The sequence below is a fragment of the Branchiostoma belcheri genome, unplaced genomic scaffold (assembly GCF_001625305.1).
Source record: "Branchiostoma belcheri isolate BF01 breed outbred unplaced genomic scaffold, Haploidv18h27 scaffold252, whole genome shotgun sequence".
Taxonomy (NCBI): Eukaryota; Metazoa; Chordata; class Leptocardii; order Amphioxiformes; family Branchiostomatidae; genus Branchiostoma; species Branchiostoma belcheri.
The window spans coordinates 21985-41580 of record NW_017803857.1 but is presented as its reverse complement, the minus strand read 5'-3'; the positions used below and the strand labels follow the sequence as shown (position 1 = coordinate 41580).

At 43.0% G+C, this 19596-nt stretch overlaps 1 pseudogene; it reads right to left on the bottom strand.

The window, feature by feature from the left end:
* Positions 1-12761: 12761 nt before the first annotated feature.
* LOC109471657 overlaps positions 12762-19596 on the bottom strand; it is a 27348-nt pseudogene continuing 20513 nt past the window's right edge.

Sequence of the window (19596 nt, the reverse complement as noted above, 5' to 3'; positions counted from 1 at the left end):
TAGTAAGAAAGCCTTTCATACAATATACCTTACCTCATGCGGTGGACTCAGGTGCGTATCGGCACTGAAGCGATCTCAGGCCGTAAAAAAAGACGGTTCCGCCCGCTAGCTTGCCAAGACAAGACCTGATACTCCAACTACAACAACTACAGCAACTACGCGTAGTTAGAAAGCCTTTCCTATAATATTACCTTTCCTCAAAGCGGTGGACTCTAGGTGCGTATCGGCACAAAAGCGATTTCAGGCCGTGAAAAAAGACGGTCCCGCCCGCTAGCCTCATCAAGACAAGACCTGATACTCCAACTACAACTACAGCAACTACGCGTGGTGCGTAGTAAGAAAGCCTTTTATACAATATACCTTACCTCAGACGGTGCACTCTAGGTGCGTATCGGCACAAAAGCGATCTCAGGCCGTGAAAAAAGACGGTCCCGCTCGCTAGCCTCGCCAACACAAGACCTGATACTCCAACTACAGCAACTATGTAGCAATTACGGGTAGTAAGACAAGACAAGACCTGATACTCTAACTACAGCAACAACAGCAACTACGCATAGTAAGAAAGCCTATCATATAATATACCTTTCCTCAAGGCGGTGGACTCTAGGTGCCTATCGGCGCACAAGTAATCTCAGGCCGTGAAAAAAGACTGTCCCGCCTGCTAGCCTCGCCAAGACAAGACCTGATACTCCAACTACGTAACTACAGCAACTACAGCAACTACGCGTAGTAAGAAAGCCTTTCAAATAATATACCTTTCCTCAGGGCGCTAAACTCTAGTTGAATTTCGGCACAGAAGCGATCTCAGGCCGTGAAAAAAGACAGTCCGGCCCGCTAGCCTCGCCAAGACAAGACCTGATACTCCAACTACAGCAACTACGCGTAGTTAGACAGCATTTTAAATAATATTCCTGTCCTCAAGGCGGTAGACTCTAGTTGCGTATCGGCACAAATGCGACCTCACGCCGTGAAAAAAAGACGGTCCCGCACGCTTGCCTCGCCAAGACAAGACCTGATACTCCAAGTACAGCAACTACAGCAACTACGCGTAGTTAGACAGCATTTCAAAAAATATACATTTCCTCAAGGCGCCAGAGTCTAGGTGCGAATCGGCACAGACGCGATCTCAGGCCTTGAAAAAAAGACGGTCCCGCCCGCTAGCCTCGCCAAGACAAGACCTGATACTCCAACTACAGCAACTACAGCAACTACGCGTAGTAAGAAAGCCTTTCATACAATATACCTTTCCCCAGACTGTGGACTCAGCTTTACATAAACTTACTTGTAGTAAGACTTCACTGGAACTGCAGCTAACCTAACAGTATCTGTATCTGTATAGCCGGTATAACCGCCTTTCGGCGTAACACACCAGCTTCGCAGGCACACGGCGCGGCGGCAGCTGGCTATATTACACCGACCGACTCGTTACACCCAACCCTTGAACTACCCAGTAGTTAGAACCGCAGAACTTGGCTCTTGGTTCTCTGCGCATGAGGGAGACTGCTCTGTGCACAAGAAACCGGCAAAATAAGCATGCGCCATTGGTCAGAAAAATACGCTTCTTTTATGATGCTTTATCGCAACTAAAAAATATCAAGGTTTCCTGTGTTATGCCTATTGATGGAGCCCGAAAGGAACCAATCTGCAAATTAGTCTGCAACACTTGGCACATACAATTTACCCATCTATTTACACTTTTCTGGCAAGGCTCTTACCCCAACCCCAGTGACAGGCACTTCTGTTTGGAAAAAAGTGTCTTTGCCTATCCCCATTTCTCTATCAACAGCAATTTAAAGAAATGCAGCTCTAAGAGTTTTGCTTTTGAATCACAGGGTGGTTGATTTCGAGTCAGAATGTATTACGACCTTCCTTCACCACCACTTACAGTTCACCAGCGTAAGGACCAGCAAGTAATTTTTATGGATAGCATCAGCGCGTGCATTGATTTTCGCCTGATTGTGCATTGATTTTTGCCAGATTGTAAAAAAAAACACAAGAAATATTGTTGCCTTCTGACAGTGGTCAACATGCCGAAAATGGACAAAGATGTCTGTTAAAAATATGAAAATAAATGAAGAGAGGATAGAAGACACGACTCTGATTTTTGTTTTGTTTTATGTTTTACTTTGATGCAGTGATGTATTTTATTCCTTTTTTATGTCATGTTTACTGAAACAAAACCATCTGTACAATGATTGAAAACATTTATTTTCTAGCGAAAAATGGATGATGTTATAGCAACTACGCGTAGTTAGACAGCATTTCAAGTAATATAACTTTACTCAAGGCGGTGGACTCTAGGTGCCTATCGGCACAGAAGCGATCCCAGGCCGTGAAAAAAGACGGTCCCGCCCGCTAGCCTCGCCAAGACAAGACCTGATACTCCAACTACAACAACTACAGCAACTGCGCGTAGTTAGACAGCATTTCAAATAATATAACTTTCCTCATGGTGTTAGACTCTAGGTGCGTATCGCAAAAAAAGCGATTTCAGGCCGTGAAAAAGAAGACGGTCCCGCCCGCTAGCCTCACCAAGACAAGACCTAATATTCCAACTACAGCAACTACGCGTAGTACGACAAGACAAGACCTGATACTCTAACTACAGCAACTACAGCAACTACGCGTAGTAAGAAAGCCTTTTATACAAAATACCTTACCTCAGGCGGTGGACGCAGGTGCGTATCGGCACTGAAGCGATCTCAGGCCATGAAAAAAGACGGTCCCGCCCGCTAGCCTCATCAATATAAGACCTCATACTCCATCTACAGCAACTACAGCAACTACATTAGTTAGACAGCATTTCAAATAATATAACTTTCCTCATGGTGGTAGACTTTAGGTACGTATCGGCAAAAAAGCGATCTAAGGGCCGTGAAAAAAAGGCGGTCCCGCCCGCTAGCTTGCCAAGAGAAGACCTGATACTCCAACTACAACAACTACAGCAACTACGCGTAGTTAGAAAGCCTTTCATATAATATTACTTTTCCTCAAAGCGGTGGACTCTAGGTGCGTATCGGCACAAAAGCGATTTCAGGCCGAGAAAAAAGACGGTCCCGCCCGCTAGCCTCATCAAGACAAGACCTGATACTCCAACTACAACTACAGCAACTACGCGTGACGCAGCCTCGTCAAGACAAGACCTGATACTCCAACTACAGCAACTACAGCTAGACGGTGAACTCAGGTGCCTATCGACACAGAAGCGATCTTAGGCCGTGAAAAAAGACGGACCCACCCGCTAGCCTCGTCAAGACAAGACCTGATACTCCAACTACAGCAACTAAAGGAACTACGCGTAGTAAGAAAGCCTTTCATATAATATACCTTTCCTCAAGGCGGTGGACTCTAGGTGCCTGTGGGCACAGAAGTAATCTCATGCCGTGAAAAAAGACGGTCCCGCCCGCTAGCCTCGCCAAGACAAGACCTGATACTCCCAACTACAGCAACTACAGCAACTACAGGAACTACGCGTAGTAAGAAAGCCTTTCAAATAATATACCTTTCCTCAAGGCGGTAGACTCTAATTGAATTTCGGCACAGAAGCGATCTTAGGCCGTGAAAAAAAGACGTTCCCGCCCGCTAGCCTCGCCAAGACAAGACCTGATACTCCAACTACAGCAACTATGCGTAGTTAGACAGCATTTCAAAAAATATACATTTCCTCGAGGCGCTAGAGTCTAGGTGCGAATCGGCACAGAAGCGATCTCAGGCCTTAAAAAAAGACGGCCCCGCCCGCTAGCATCGCCGAGACAAGACCTGATACTCCAACTACAGCAACTACAGCAACTACGCGTAATAAGAAAGCCTTTCATACAATATACCTTTCCCAAGATGGTGGACTCAGCTTTACATAAACTTACTTGTAGTAAGACTTCACTGGAACTGCAGCTAACCTAAACAGTAGTGGGAACCGCAGAACTTGGCTCTTGGTTCTCTGCGTATGGTATGAGGGAGACTGCACTGTGCACAGGAAACCGGTTTTTAATTGGATATCACGTGATGCATTGCGGCAAAATACGCATGCGCCATTGGTCAGAAAAATACGCTTGTTTTATGATGCTTTATCGCAAGAAAAAAATATCAAGGTTTCCTGTGTTATGCCTATTGATGAAGCCCGAAAGGAACCAATCTGCAAATTAGTCTGCAACACTTGCAACATACAATTTACCCATCTATTTACACTTTTCTGGCAAGGCTCCTACCCCAACCCCAGTGACAGGCACTTCGTTTGGGAAAAAGTGTCTTTGCCTATCCCCATTTCTCTATCAACAGCAATTTAAAGAAATGCAGCTCTAAGAGTTTTGCTGTTGAATTACAGGGTGGTTGATTTCGAGTCAGAATGTATTACGACCTTCCTTCACCACCACTTACAGTTCACCAGCGTAAGGACCAGCAAGTAATTTTTATGGATAGCATCAGCGCGTGCATTGATTTTCGCCTGATTGTAAAAAAGAAACACGAGAAATATTGTTGCCTTCTGACAGTGGTAAACATGCCGAAAATAGACAAAGATGTCTGTTATAGATATGAATATAAATGAAGAGATTAGAGAAGACAAGACTGATTTTTTTGTTTTATATTTTTCTTTGATGCAGTGATGTATTTCCTTCTTTTTATATGTCATGTTTACTTAAACAAAACCATTTGTACAATGATTGAAAACTTTTATTTTCTAGGGAAAAATGGATGGTGTTATAGCCGGCAGTAAACTTAGCACCATTTAGGTATCATTTCTTGTTTAATGAAACTTTTATTTTCTAGGGAAAATGGATGGTGTTATAGATGGCAGTAAACCTAGCATGATATAGGTATTATTTCTTGTTTAAGAAGGTTCATCAAACTTATTTGAAAAGGTAGGAATCTTTTTTTTGGGACAGCCTTATATTTTCGCCTTATCGCATTAGATTTGGAGTTTGCGGAGGATGTCATCCATAAAATTTTCCTGCTGTGGCCTGACTTAAAATCCAGAGCAATTGTAGATTATTCATGGTATGCCCTTTTTGACACCACAAGGGCCACCGTTCCATTTCCGAAAACATGTGTATCTTGTGAGATGCTGGAAATTGGATTACGAGAGTGTATTAGATTGTCTGACGGCCCACCGCGGCGATGTCTTACCACATACCCTGCAGACCCCCATCGCTGCAGCCCGAATGTTGCATGTTCATATTGAATCGTACTGACAGAAACGGTCAATGACTTTAGTTTAGTGACGTTATGGTCGATCGTGTGGCGTAACGGTAGAGGGTTCAACTCCGAACCAAGTGGTCCGATGTCACCGATCTTGTGCCCTTGGGAAAGGCACTTTACACGACTTTTCTCACTTCACTCAGGTGAAAATGAGTACCTAGCTACGGTTAGGGACGTCCCTCGGATAAGATGCTAAATGGAGGTCTCGTGTTTGAGGAGAGCCAAACCGCACTCACGTTAAAGAACTCAGCACACAAAGAGCTCACCGCACTTATGCTTAGGTCACATTTGAAATGGCGCCCGTTCGGCATTTTCACGGTGTCATGACGCAATTGTAAGCATACGAACTGTGAAAACATTAGTGAGTCCTATATATACACAAGGCGAGAAAGCTGCCTTATCATATTGAACAAAATGGCCAGTATATATTAAATGCGTCGTGAATAGCCTGAAGAGCCTTGAATGGGCTAGAGAAAGGAAATCAACTTGTAGTTACCCAGCGGCAAATAATCCGCACCTTGTAGATTATTCCTAACATTTCCTTGTTGATGGCACAAGGACCTCAGTGTCATTTCCGTGAACATGTCAATAGTGATGAGGCCGAGGAAGTACCCGAAGATAAGGATTATTGTCTGGAAAAAAACAAGTGCACCCCCCCTCCCAGCACATGAAGGTTGGTTATGCTTAGGTCACATTTGAAACGGCGCCCGTTCGGCATGTCCTCGGCGTAGACGCCGGCCGGCGTTATGACGCCGAGCGTGCGCCGTACTGTCAGGGTCGCAATTAAATGTTCCTTTACGGCTCCCTGTCGGGGCCTGCTTGTGCTCCGGCCGGCGGCTCTCATTAATATTCATAAACTTTCTGTCGGTCGGTTTTTGTCAGGGACCCGTCCGGTGCCCGGTCAGTCGCCCGTCTTGACCCGTGCGACGTGTGGTAGGGTGCCGACCGGCTCTTACAGTTCGGCCGGGCACCTGTCAGGTCCCTGGCGGGTTCCTGGCGGGATCCCGACGGGCTCCTCTCGTGTTTTTGAGCAGGTACATATATAAGCGCTGCACTGCCTGCTACCGTTCACTTCAAGTAAATAGTACACGTCAAGTAAAGAGTAGACTGAAGTTGGCGATGCAGCGTTGAGTGCAACCTGCAAACAACTTACAAGCCCGTCTGAGATTGAGATTGGTGACAACCTACATGTAGGTCTTCTGGCATTAGTAGCTGAAGAAGAGAGGCAGGCAGAACTGGTGCGTCGCAAAAGTAACCGAGGGCCTACTTTCGAAAGTACTTCAACAGTGACGCAGGAAGTACTTCAGCAGTGACGCAGGAAGTGTGCCGTGGCAGCTCCTTGCTATTGAGCAATAAAACCACTGAATGTCGTTACTTCTGTTGAAATTTGGACTGAAAATAAATGCCAATAACTTCTGATTCCATTTTATTACGAAGGCATAAGATGTAACAAGAGATAATGTCAGACACATTCTATTCCTGTTATGATCTGTTTTATGAAGTTGGCAAGAGAGCCGTGCCGGCTGTTTTCCCTTGCCCTTCGACATTCTGAGACACAAATACAAGGTGTAACACACACAAGTACACGATGTAACACACACGTGGTGAACTGTGCGACGTAGTCTGAGGTAGGAGTTTATAAATGATCCCTATAACCCCCTTTTCCTGACCATCTGATGCACTTATCAGCACATGTGACGTCATAATCTTAGGCAGGTGCCTGTTCGGCCGCCCGACGGGTCCCGGGCAGTGAGGTTACGGCGTCGCTTCGGCGTATTTCGCCGAACGGGGCCCGAAGAGTTAAAATCGATTCGGCGACCGCGCGGGGCCAAAAATAGGCCAGCAGCCGTCGGGAAGCCCGCCGGTCTCCGTCCAGGTCCCGTTCGGTAGTGCCAAAAAACACGCCGAACACGCGCCGAGCGGGCCCCTTTCTTGAATTGTGACCTATGCATTAGCTGACGTAGTTCCTGGAACGTTTCTTGTCGATAAAAAGGTATCTTAATGCAGGAGTTGTGCTGAAAGAGCCGAGGTGGTGACGTTTTTCAGTCGGTAAACTGGTGGCGTGATGTTAGCTTACTCATCTAGTCTCCAAGTATACATGTAGATCCGGATCAGTCGCAATGTTTTACTATGTTTTTGCAAGATTTGATACTCTTTTTTTTTCACTATCACACTTTTGAAACGGTTCTCCTCTTCCTTTGAATTTTTAACAAGTGAAATACCACAAAAGAATGCTAAAGCGTTGGAACCCTGGCTGGTTTTGGGGGTACCTCCTGTTGGGGCTCGTTTTTGAAGTTTTAGATATACGCAAAGAGTGAAATACTGATTGAGATGTGCTAATGTGAAGCAGTGTGTGTCAATATCATAAAGATTGCCACTTTTTGGTCCACTTTTTGGTCCACATTTTATGTAAAGGTCCAAGATTTTTCTTGAAAAGATGGACTGGAATCGTAGCAAAACTGCTCCGAAAAGAGTAGGGGATCTTTCCAGTGTTAGTGGATCTTACGTACAGTTCTATGGCTGCACCAGGGGTCGTATTGAGGTCACCTTAGTGCTGAATGGCAGCCGCTCCTGATCCTTGTGATTAAGCCATAATAATTGTAGGCTCCTCACAATTCAGCCCTTAGCTGCGAAGAGTAGCCGGCCCACCCAATAACAATACTAGTAAGTGGTAACACTAACTATCAGCAGTGTAGTGTTAACCAATTAGTAATCGAACCACGCAGTTAGTAGTTGCAAAAAATCATTATTGAGTCATTATTGAGCTACCTGAATGCTTATACAGGGCATGACATTTTGAACTAATATCTCGTTCTTGATCTTACCTGCAGCATTTTCGAAGTCAAAGTTTTTTTTTTTTCTGTGATCGACGAGAGCAATAGCCGCCGCGAGAGACGATTTGCTGCCGAGGGAGTTTTTTGCCGCGGAGAGAAGGTTTCGCGCTGTTGTCATATTACTCGCGTCGCTAACAGAAAAAAATAACGCCAACACCCAACAAGATTGCGAAGGAGGCTAAGTCAAAGTCTGAACTTAAGCCTGAAAACTTCACACCCATTTGGGGATTTTTGCGAGACTAGACATTCCCTATTTCCCAATTTCGGTCGGCGGCGGCCAGGAGCGGTACTGCAGATTAGGCACATAAAATATGAGAAGTCCAAACTAGTAAAAAATGTGAAAACATACGTATACAGGGCACTAGGCTTAATTATATTGAAGAATGACCATTTTAAGACTTTTATTAAAAACTCTAGTTGACATGGGATAGATTTTAGAGTGCAAGGAGCCCATGTAACATCGTAGTAGCTGTACAAGTGTCACAGCTATGTCTGGCTTTCCAAATGCAAAATGATGTCATCTACATACGGCATTGGTTCACTTGTTTTCAGCGGACGCTGATGTTTGCAGAGACAGACAATCATGCCCGTAGCCAGGATTTTGAATTGGGGGGGGGGGGGGTTCTTCTCACTGCTTGAATGGACCGAATGGAATAAAGGCTTTGACTTGACTTGACTTGACCTCGAGTGCCGTAGGCGCGAGGCGAGCGCCGGATACGCGAGGTTCCTAGAGGGTCCATGCTCCCCCGGAAAATTTTGAAAATGAACCTTCTAAAATGGCATTTCATGCATTTTTGAGATGATTTCGAAGAAAAAAATCAGAGATAAATTTCTATTCAAAGACAACGGAAGCAGTTTTTCTACGATTCCAGTCCATCTTTTCAAGAAAAATCTTGGACTTTTACATAAAATGTGGACCAAAAAGTGGACCAAAAAGTGGCAATCTTTATGATATTGACACACACTGCTTCACATTAGCACATCTCAATCAGTATTTCACTCTTTGCGTATATCTAAAACTTCAAAAACGAGCCCCAACAGGAGGTACCCCCAAAACCAGCCAGGGTTCCAACGCTTTAGCATTCTTTTGTGGTATTTCACTTGTTAAAAATTCAAAGGAAGAGGAGAACCATTTCAAAAGTGTGATAGTGAAAAAAAAGAGTATCAAACCTTGCAAAAACATAGTAAAACATTGCGACTGATCCGGATCTACATGTATACTTGGAGACTAGATGAGTAAGCTAACATCACGCCACCAGTTTACCGACTGAAAAACGTCACCACCTCGGCTCTTTCAGCACAACTCCTGCATTAAGATACCTTTTTATCGACAAGAAACGTTCCAGGGACTACGTCAGCTAATCAACCTTCACGTGTTGGGAGGGGGGGGGTGAACTTGTTTTTCCAGACAATAATCCTTATCTTCGGGTACTTCCTCGGCCTCATCACTATTGACATGTTCACGGAAATGACACTGAGGTCCTTGTGCCATCAACATGGAAATGTTTCGAATAATCTACAAGGTGCGGATTATTTGCCGCTGGGTAAGTACAAGTTGATTTCCTTTCTCTAGCCCCTTCAAGGCTCTGCAGGCTATTCACGACGCATTTAATATATACTGGCTATTTTGTTCAATATGATAAGGCAGCTTTCTCGCCTTGTGTATATATAGGACTCACTAATGTTTTCATAGCGCGTATGCTTACAATTACCATGTCAGGTGAATGCAACAATGATTAGCACGATCCTCACAGAGTCCGCTTTATATATTTATTACAACGTACGATCTCTGTGCGATTGCAACTTTACCGTAAGGAGGCCGTACTCACACGTGCGCCTTTCGTACGGTACGTACGGGGCACGTGCGTCGCCCGTACTCGCACGCACGGGTGGTGAATCAGCAGACCGCACGCAGAAAAAGTTTTTACATGCACTTTTAAAAAGTTCTACGGCGTGTCTGCGTGCTCCCAAATCCGTAGGATTCCGTACGGAGGCGGTACTCACCACGCACGGATTCCCTACATTTGCCCACGTTTTTGCACGTAGACAGCACGCAGAAGCACGTACGGCGGGTTGTGACCGAAGCTTTAGTGAAGTTCCACATGTGCCAACCACATAGGTCATTGACCTCATATTTCTCCAGCTTAATATGTGAGGTTTTAATGACAGCGATGCACGCGGCAACACTGGCTCATGAAATATTTACAGGACAATTAGTTTAATTGTGCATACTTGTTGCGGGGCAGTTTTAGGACTGTTGTCGATTAACTTTATTACAACATATTTATTACCCTTTCACACACTATGAAATGTGCAGTTATTCTGTTGTAGAATCGAGACAAAATAAGCTGTGCATTTACCAGCAAAGATAAGTGATCATTCACAAGTGATGACATATTCCCTTTGAAATTTTATTGTTTTTATTCATAAAACATGTCATGCAAAGCAGTAACCAAGCGGCTTGGCTATGTACCAAAACGGACACACTGTAATACTATTGATATTCAAATATGCATAGATGCACAATGTATATACATGTAGATGCACACAGACATGCACACACACACACACACACATACACACAGACTCAAACACATACATGAACAGACTCAGACATGCATACAAACACACACAGAGGGAGAGAGAGAGAGCGATTCAAACACGTACATAAACAAACATATACATAATTATACACACACACACACAGATTCAAACACGCACATGAACAGACATTAACATGCACACACACACACATAGACTCAAACACGTCATGAAAAAAAAACCAATGCAAACACACACACACACACACACACACACACACACACACACACACACACAGGTTCAGACACGTACATGAACAGATATTCACATGCACACACAGATTCAAACACGTACATGAACAGATATTCACATGCACAAACACACATAGATTCAAACATGTAGTACAGTCGAACAGACATACACATGAATATATACATACATACGTACATACACACATACATACATACATAAACAAACACACCGTGACACACACACTTATACTGAGACACAACAATGTAAAATTTCAGGCACAACAGTATTAAGTTTCTCTAGCTATGCATATGTGAACTTTTACCTAGTAGCCCATCAACATATCTGAAGTATTAAATTTTGCCAAAGTTACAAAATTGTCTAAAAGTAAAATGGTGAGCACATGCTATCATGAAAGTTCAATTTTTTTGTTTCTACATAAAGGACTCTTCTAACCTAGAGATTTCGAGTCTATCTGCTCTTCCAGTGAGACTTGTCACGTGACCTCTCTGAAGTGTGACGTGATACTCACTGGGTCAAATTTATCCGGTAAACGATGTCGCCCCCCCCGTCGCGGTTGAGTGAAGGGTGATGGGCGCTGATGTAAATAGCCTCTTCACTCAGGAAGTAGTCTTGTTTATTTATTAATAAGTGTCCAGAATTTTTAGTTAAGCGAAACGGAATGTCCAGGTGACTACATGCATGTTGATGGGCTACTTTTTCTAACAATTTGATACTTGAATGATGTTTCAGCTAACTAAGCTGGCCATGCACAAACTGCTGACATGCACAAACCTATTTACAGATCCGTGAATCATTGTCCATGAGATGAGCCTGGTTTGTGTCCGTTAAATCCATCCAGTGTCGACCTCTAGGCTGTCAGCTATTGCACACTTGGTGATTAAAGTATTCACCATGAGTACCTTTAAGTTAACATACCTTAGTCATCATCATTTTTCTGAAGTGTCGGGTATTTTGTCTGCCAGGAACTATCTTGGTGTCACCTGCAGCATAATTCTACCCTCATTTCCACAACATAGAGGGTGTTTAAAAACATAGAGGGTGTTTAAAAACATAGAGGGTGTTTAAAAGCTAGGTTTGCTGCATTGTTTTTGGAGTGACTGTCATGTCTGGTTATGATACATTTGTCATATCTGATTATGATAGATTTGTCATATCTGGTGTCATTAGAATAGTATCTGGTTATGATACAGTTGTCATATCTGGTTATCATACATTTGTCATATCTGGTTATGATACAGTTGTCATATCTGGTTATCATACATTTGTCATATCTGGTTATGATACATTTGTCATATCTGGTTATCATACATTTGTCATATCTGGTTATGATACATTTGTCATATCTGGTTATCATACATTTGTCATATCTGGTTATGATACATTTGTCATACCTGGTGTCATAAAATAGTATCTGTTTATGATACATTTGTCATATCTGGTGTCATAAAATAGTATCTGTTTATGATACATTTGTCATATCTGGTGTCATAAAATAGTATTTGTTCATGATACATTTGTCATATCTGTTTATGATACATTTGTCATATCTGGTTATGATACATTTGTCATATCTGGTTATGATACGTTTGTCATATCTTGTTATGATACATTGATGTCTAACTTTAATGTATTCTTGATTTTAAAAGCTTTTAGAATTTTTCTAACCCTCCCTAAAGCTCTTTTTAGCCCGGTACAGTAAGCTTGTCTGGGTAGCTTCCTTGGCCTGATTAACAGAAATTAAAACTATAATTTTTATACAATTTGGTATTTTGTTTTATATTACTGTCAAGTCCACATTGATTGTATTTTGTTGATATCCAAAGCATGGTTAGATAAAACATTTACTTTACTACAAAAAGAATTTATTATTTTCTTCTAGGCTTCTGGACTAACATGTACACTAAATGACTTCACAATGTTTTACGCAAACAACCAGTTTTCAGAGTACCTGACCATTCTGTCCCTTTCTTGCCTTTGTCTCTGCTCTCTGCGCCTTTCTTCTCTACGTCTCTCTCGTCTAAATTTCTCATCTCTGTCCAGCTCCTCTAACAGCCCGTGCATCACCAGGTCCAGCTGAGTGAAGTGATCTTCCCTGGCTGCCGGCTGCTGCCGCTGGGGTTTAGACCTGTTTGCGGCGGTTTTGATCTTGTGTGCCACCCCACACACCTCCTCCCACAGGAACGCCATCATCCCCACGTCCTCGGGGTCACTGTCCTTCACCTCCATGTACACGTCCATGATGATAGTCATGAACATGGACAGGAGGATGAACTGGGCGGTGAACTGAAAGGACAGGAAGATGGCGGGGCCAAAGACGGGGGAGCTCTCTTCCAAAACGGCGAACTGAAACGAGCCCAACATCATGTTGAAAAGGCTGGTGTACGTGCGCATCAAGCTGCTGTACCCCGGGATGGTGATGCCCAAGATGAGGTTAGCTGCCAGTGCGAATGCTGTGAAGATTATGCCTGATATGACAAAGAAGCTGGTAAGAGGCTTCGCTGTCTTCTTCATGGTGTACAGGAGCGCGTTGACGTGCTTGTTGAACTTGAGAAGACGGATGAACTTGACTAAGGTGAAGCAGGTGAGCACGCCGAGCAGGTACGTGTACACCTGGTACCACATGGCGGCTGCTCGGTACAGGTGGAACAGGACATGTCCCTCCTTCAGGAGTCCCGAGACCACATCTGTCATGCTCTGGACCCGGAAGTACAGCCCCATCGTGGCCATACCTGTGGAGATGATGAGCATCTCTAGCCAGCTCCAGGGGTCCGTCAGGTAAGCAAATACGTGTGTGTTGAACCTCAAGACTGGATAGAAGAAGGAAAGTGGTTTTAAATTGTGTTAAAACACAATTGGAAGGAACTCACAGGTAGAGATAAAAGGCAACAGGGCATTATGTACTTTACAAGTTCTAAAGTCATGTTACAAGAGGTAAGGCAGTCACAGTAGCATATCCTCTCACATCTATGTACTTAGAACAGCCCTTCATGAATAGTATAAAGCAGGTGTTCTCCTAGTTCAGGAGTAAGGCAATCTCTCTCTCCCTCTCATCCTCAGCCGCCATCATGTAGTGAGTATTGCCGTAGTACTTACCCATCCATTAATGATAAACAAACGGCTCAAATGCAAGGCCTTCAATGCCTTCTCAAGAATGTAAACAGTCACCTGGATGTTGAAAAATTTACAATAACACACACCTTCTCTGACCAGGCTGAAGAGCAGAAAGATGATCAGGACCATCCGCAGGCCCAGCAGCAGGACCTGGCCTTCATGGTGGATCCTGAAGATCACCAGCTCTGTTGCCATGGAGACACGCCCGGTGATGTGGAACTCTGTCGTCATGGTGACCACAGCAAAGAGGTTGGCGTGAGGGTTGTACAGAACCGCCTCCATGAAGACCGCCCGGGTCCGGTTGTCCAGCCAGTTGTTGGAGCGGAGATGAGCCAGGGTCTGCAGGCTGTCGTTCAGCGTCCTGCCCAGGGCGGCGATGTAACCACCTCCAGGGTACACACCGTGCTCCCCAACGTAGAGGAAACCTGGGGAGATGAATGCAAAGTTACAGAAAGGTATAGGTACGTTCCATAGTCTTTTTAGGCCGTAGGGTCAGTGAGTTGTAACTTTACTTTGTCAAGGGCGCGATATTAGAAGTTGGAGGTCCCTCTTTCACCCTCCCTCCTCTTTCACCCTCCCTCCTCTTTCACCCTCCCTCCTCTTTCACCCTCCCTCCTCTTTCACCCTCTTTCACTCCCCAACCAAAGTCGGATACCGAATTTACACCTGAGTGGAGTGAGAAAAGCCGTGAAAAGTGCCTTTCCCAAGGAAACAATGTCTAGCCAGTAACACCAGGGATTGAACATTTTTACCTCTCTATGTCGTATGTGCTATAGCTACTCGGCCATTCGAAACCACGTGGTGAGTGTATGGGTATTAAATAAACCAGTCGGTCGGTATTGGCCAGGAACAACAGACTATGCGATACATGTACATTTATGTGTTCTTGATAACACAATGAGTAATGGGACATTGCAATCACTTGGCATAGGATAGGATCGATGAATTGCCTTCCAGTTAGGTTTGCCAGATGGTATTCACAGTTCATGAAATAAAACTCTACAGGATGTGTTTCAGATGAATACATGTCCTATGCCCTAAAACGAAACGTATTTCAATACGTTTAATACGTTTTAATAACTTTTAAAAAGGTTATGTTCACATCCTTGCAGTACACTTGCAGTTGTACACAAACATGTACAGCCTGTACATTTACTAGTGATCACTTGACTCAGCATAAGGGCCAGCAAGACATTAGTAGTAGTAGTAATAGTAGTAGTAGTTACTGTTATAGTAGTATTTTGTTACTATAAGTCACATTTTTATGGACTGATTTTATTGCATTTCGGGTTTTTCTGATCATCTCTTTAGCATTAAGAACCCTGTGTTTTCTTAAATAGTCACTGTATGAAATATCTGAGTCTATCTATTTATTGGTTTGGCTTAAAACAGTATACAATTACATCATAACAATCGTGCTAATTACTGACTAACCATTACTAATGTCCCCATACGTGTAGTCCCATGGGGACGTGATGGTCCTGTTGTCAGTACTGTTGTCATGATCTGTGTCGTTCCTTGCCACGCCCCCAGTTGCCACTGTAGCTGCCTGTGTCCAGTTTACTTGCAGTGTACTCATCTAGACAGCTGGCTGCGACGTGAGCCATGGCGTCAGGAACAGTGCAGTCTTGTTCTGTATGGAATATAGGGGTCAGAATGAAGTGTAGCACAGACACAGCATCTATATTCTGTTGAACAACTACAAGAATAAAAAGCAAGCTCTGCTGCTATATATTAGCAATTGTATATGTAAAATGAATAAATACATTTAAACTTACTACAATGTTTTTGTCAGATCATTGAGACGAAAAAGGTACAGTCAAAGCTGCCCAATTGGCTACCTCTTCAAGCCGCCTGGCCATAACAACCACCTTTTCCCGGTCACTAAGTTTTTTTTTCCCAAGAACCCGAGAACCTACCCAAGGAGACCATTTGTCCAAGACGACCACTTTAGCATTGTTTATTATTTTCTGCTCATGAGTGGCCTTCTTGAGCAGGTTTAACTGTACAGCAACTCTAAATTTATTCAAACATGACTTAGTATACGTTACCATTGTGTAACTCTGCATGCAATTTTTCTGACTTGCAAAACTTAGTAGAGCTTCCAGCTTCAGACTAAGCTACAAGTAAGTGAAAAGAAAAGTAAGACTATATTAAAGTTAGAAATGAGTAAGATTAAGGCACTGAGCTTGAGTACAATGTAAGTTTTGAGTTACAATCTTAAGTCAAATCACTTAGGAAAACAGACATGAAGGTATGCAAGAAGGCCCAAACCTTGTGTTGTGCGGATTTGTCGTAGTTGTAAGGGGGAGATGGCGTGTGTGAGGTGTTCAGACAGAGTCAGGTTTTCCTCACACGGCCTCCCGTTGTACCAGGCTGGGCTGTGGACAGCAGGCAGAACGTCCTGCTCCAGCCATGTCCAGTAGGACGCAGGGTCAGATATCTGGGACAGAGTAGCCACAAGACCACAAATCATCAGAGTGGTGGAAATATCAAATCAGACAGGACACTGCAATAGCACTAGAGGGAGCAGGTACAATTACATTATATTGTGTAAGCCAATGGGGCAGCCCGGCAATCCACAGTAAGAGGAGCAAGCACGGCACGAAAAACGGTATTTACGGATGCTTAAACTATGCTTAAAGTCAACGTATATTCCGTCTTTACGCATCTATACACGTTTTATACGAGTACGTAAAGATCGACGTTACGTGGTCTTTCCGTAGGTGCGGATGGATCCTTATTTTCCGGTTTTCACGTAGCCTTTAAGCACTTAAAGATGTCTTAAATGATGATTAAAATATTCTTAAATTGTAAGTAAAGTTAACGTATTTTCATTGTTTAAGCATTTTTAAGGGTAATATACGTATGTGTAAAGATGACGGAAAGGTGCGGATGGATCCTTATTTTCCGGTTTTCACGTAGCCTTTAAGCACTTAAAGATGTCTTAAATGATGATTAAAATATTTCTAAATTGTAAGTAAAGTTAACGTATTTTTATTGTTTAAGCATTTTTAAGGGTAATATACGTATGTGTAAAGATGACGGAAAGGTGCGGATGGATCCTTATTTTCCGGTTTTCACGTAGCCTTTAAGCACTTAAAGATGTCTTAAATAATGATGAAAATATTTCTAAATTGTAAGTAAAGTTAACGTATTTTCATTTTTTTAAGCATTTATTACGGCTCATATAAGTGTGTGTAAAGATGACGGATAGGTGCGGATGGATCCGTATTTTCCGGTTTTCACGTAGCCTTTCAGCTGCTTAAAGTTGTCATAAATACTTTTTAAAATGCTCTTATAACGTATTTAAAGTTCACGTTTATTTCTAATTGAAGCACTTTTACGACCAATATACGTGTGTGTAAAGGTAATCATTTGTTGCGTATATGGTGCTTATTTTTCGGATTTTCAGTTGACTTTCAGTAGCTTAAACTGCGTCTTTATTACCCATAAAGTGTGCGTAACGTTGGCGTATTCTGTTGCATTTACTTGCCGTTTATTCTGCGTATGTCAGAGGTATTTGTGGCATTTTGGTGTCCAGTCCTGTCGTGGCTTGGGTGGGCTATCTTCGGGCCTGCCGTCCTGTTGAAGTTAGGCTCCCTGGATAGAGTTTAGCGGCACGATATCGATGCGAAACATACCGGGGAGCCTGGCTTACTCCGGCGGCGAAGAGGTCCTAGATCCCCAAAGAAAGCCGCTCTATACCCGGTAGACTGGAAACCAGGCTAGTCGTATAGTCTTTGTTCTCGTTGATGCAGCCGGCTGAGCTCGAGCGATAAGTCACTGTGTCCGTGCAAAGTTCCTTCAAGATTCTGCGCTGTATCCAAGTCTACAATTCCGAATCCAACGTCGCTAGGCAAAGGTAGAGTTTACTTTGAAAGAGCACTCTTGTCCATTAGGCCACCGCAGGCTTGGAGAAGTAATCCGCTCAGTTTCGCGAATACAGATACCGATATGACTCCCGGTCTTGGTCGCCGATACAAATGTACGGTCGTGATGTTTTCTCATTCCGTTCCGTGCCGTGCCTTGTTCCATATCTCCACTCCAATCCGTTTTGTAGACTTGTACAGAACGAGGACCATGTGCCCTAGTTTTGTGTCCGTTCCGTCGGGGTTCAGGGTGATTAAAACAAACTGATGAATCTCGTCAATAACCTGCAGTGAGTCCTGATGGAATTGGTCCAATCTTCCATCCCGTACTTGTCTTCAAACAGGCGCCCTGTAAAATGCTAGCCCTGGTGCTTGCGTCTTGCATATCCAGTAGATTTCAAAATCCCACCGTTGTCTGTCATTGGATAATACCCTGTCACATGACACACCATCTGGCAGATATCGGCTCCCCCATATGGCGATTATCTTGCATTTGAATCCCTGGGTTGTTTTTTCACAGCTTGGCACTGAATAGATTTACATTTTGAAAAACACCATGCCTTGTCAGCGCATCTTACCGAAACACACCGCAGATACTGTTTGTTCCATGTTTTTATAAACAACGTTTTACATTTACATTCATTTCTCATTACATTCGCCGCCGACGACTGATTTGTCCATCCTGAAACAACGGTCTCGTACTTTCACACCCGAAGTGTCCACCTAAAAATTCCAGGACGGAGTACAACATCATAAACATGTTACTGACGGACAGTATTTTCTAGTTTGAATACATAGACGAAATAGAATAACGCAAAATTATACAACTTTTGGGGACATATGAGCTGAAGGGAAGAGATCACCTCCCGTTTACCTAAAATTCGCATGGGTAAAGATTAAACATGTCGTATGTTTGCTGAATAAACGCATCGTTTCATAGAGGTTTTGGGAACATATAAGCCAGCGTCATTTAAAATACGCGTACAGAAAAATTAAACACGTCGTATGTTTGTTGAATAAACGTTACATTTCCTTGAGCTTTCGGGAACATATAAGCCAACGTCATTTAAAACACTCGTAAGGTAAGATTAAACACGCCGTATGTTTGTTGATTAACCACTACGTTTCATATAGCTTTGGGGGAATATATAAGCTAACGTCACTCAAAATGCGCGTATGGAAAAACTAAACATGTTGTATGTTTGTTGAATAAACGCTACATTTCCTTCAGCTTTCGGGAACATATAAGCAAACGTCACTTACAAAACTCGTAAGGTAAGATTAAACCCGTCGTATGTTTGTTGAATAAACGCAATGTTTCATGGAATTTTTAGGAATATATAAGCCAACGTCACTTAAAATGCACGTAAGGAAAAACTAAACATGTCGTATGTTTGTTGACTAAACGCTATATTTCATATTGCTTTCGGGAACATATGAGCTAACTTCACTTAAAGTACATGTAAGGTAAGATTAAACACGTCAGTAGTATATAGTCGACACGCTGATTCATATTATTCAGGCGGAGCAAGGCGGAGCAGGTCAGAGGTCACCGTCATTATGTTAAAGAGTATGCAGATTTATGTTAAGGATATGCAGATGCATGCAGGAATGTAGCTAATGAGCTAATTAACGACATACAATCGATTATATTGATATATTCATAACTATGAGTTAATTTATTCATAACTGAAATATTTATGTACAGTTATAAATATTATCTATGTATATTTTAATATTATATATATATATATATATATATATATATATAT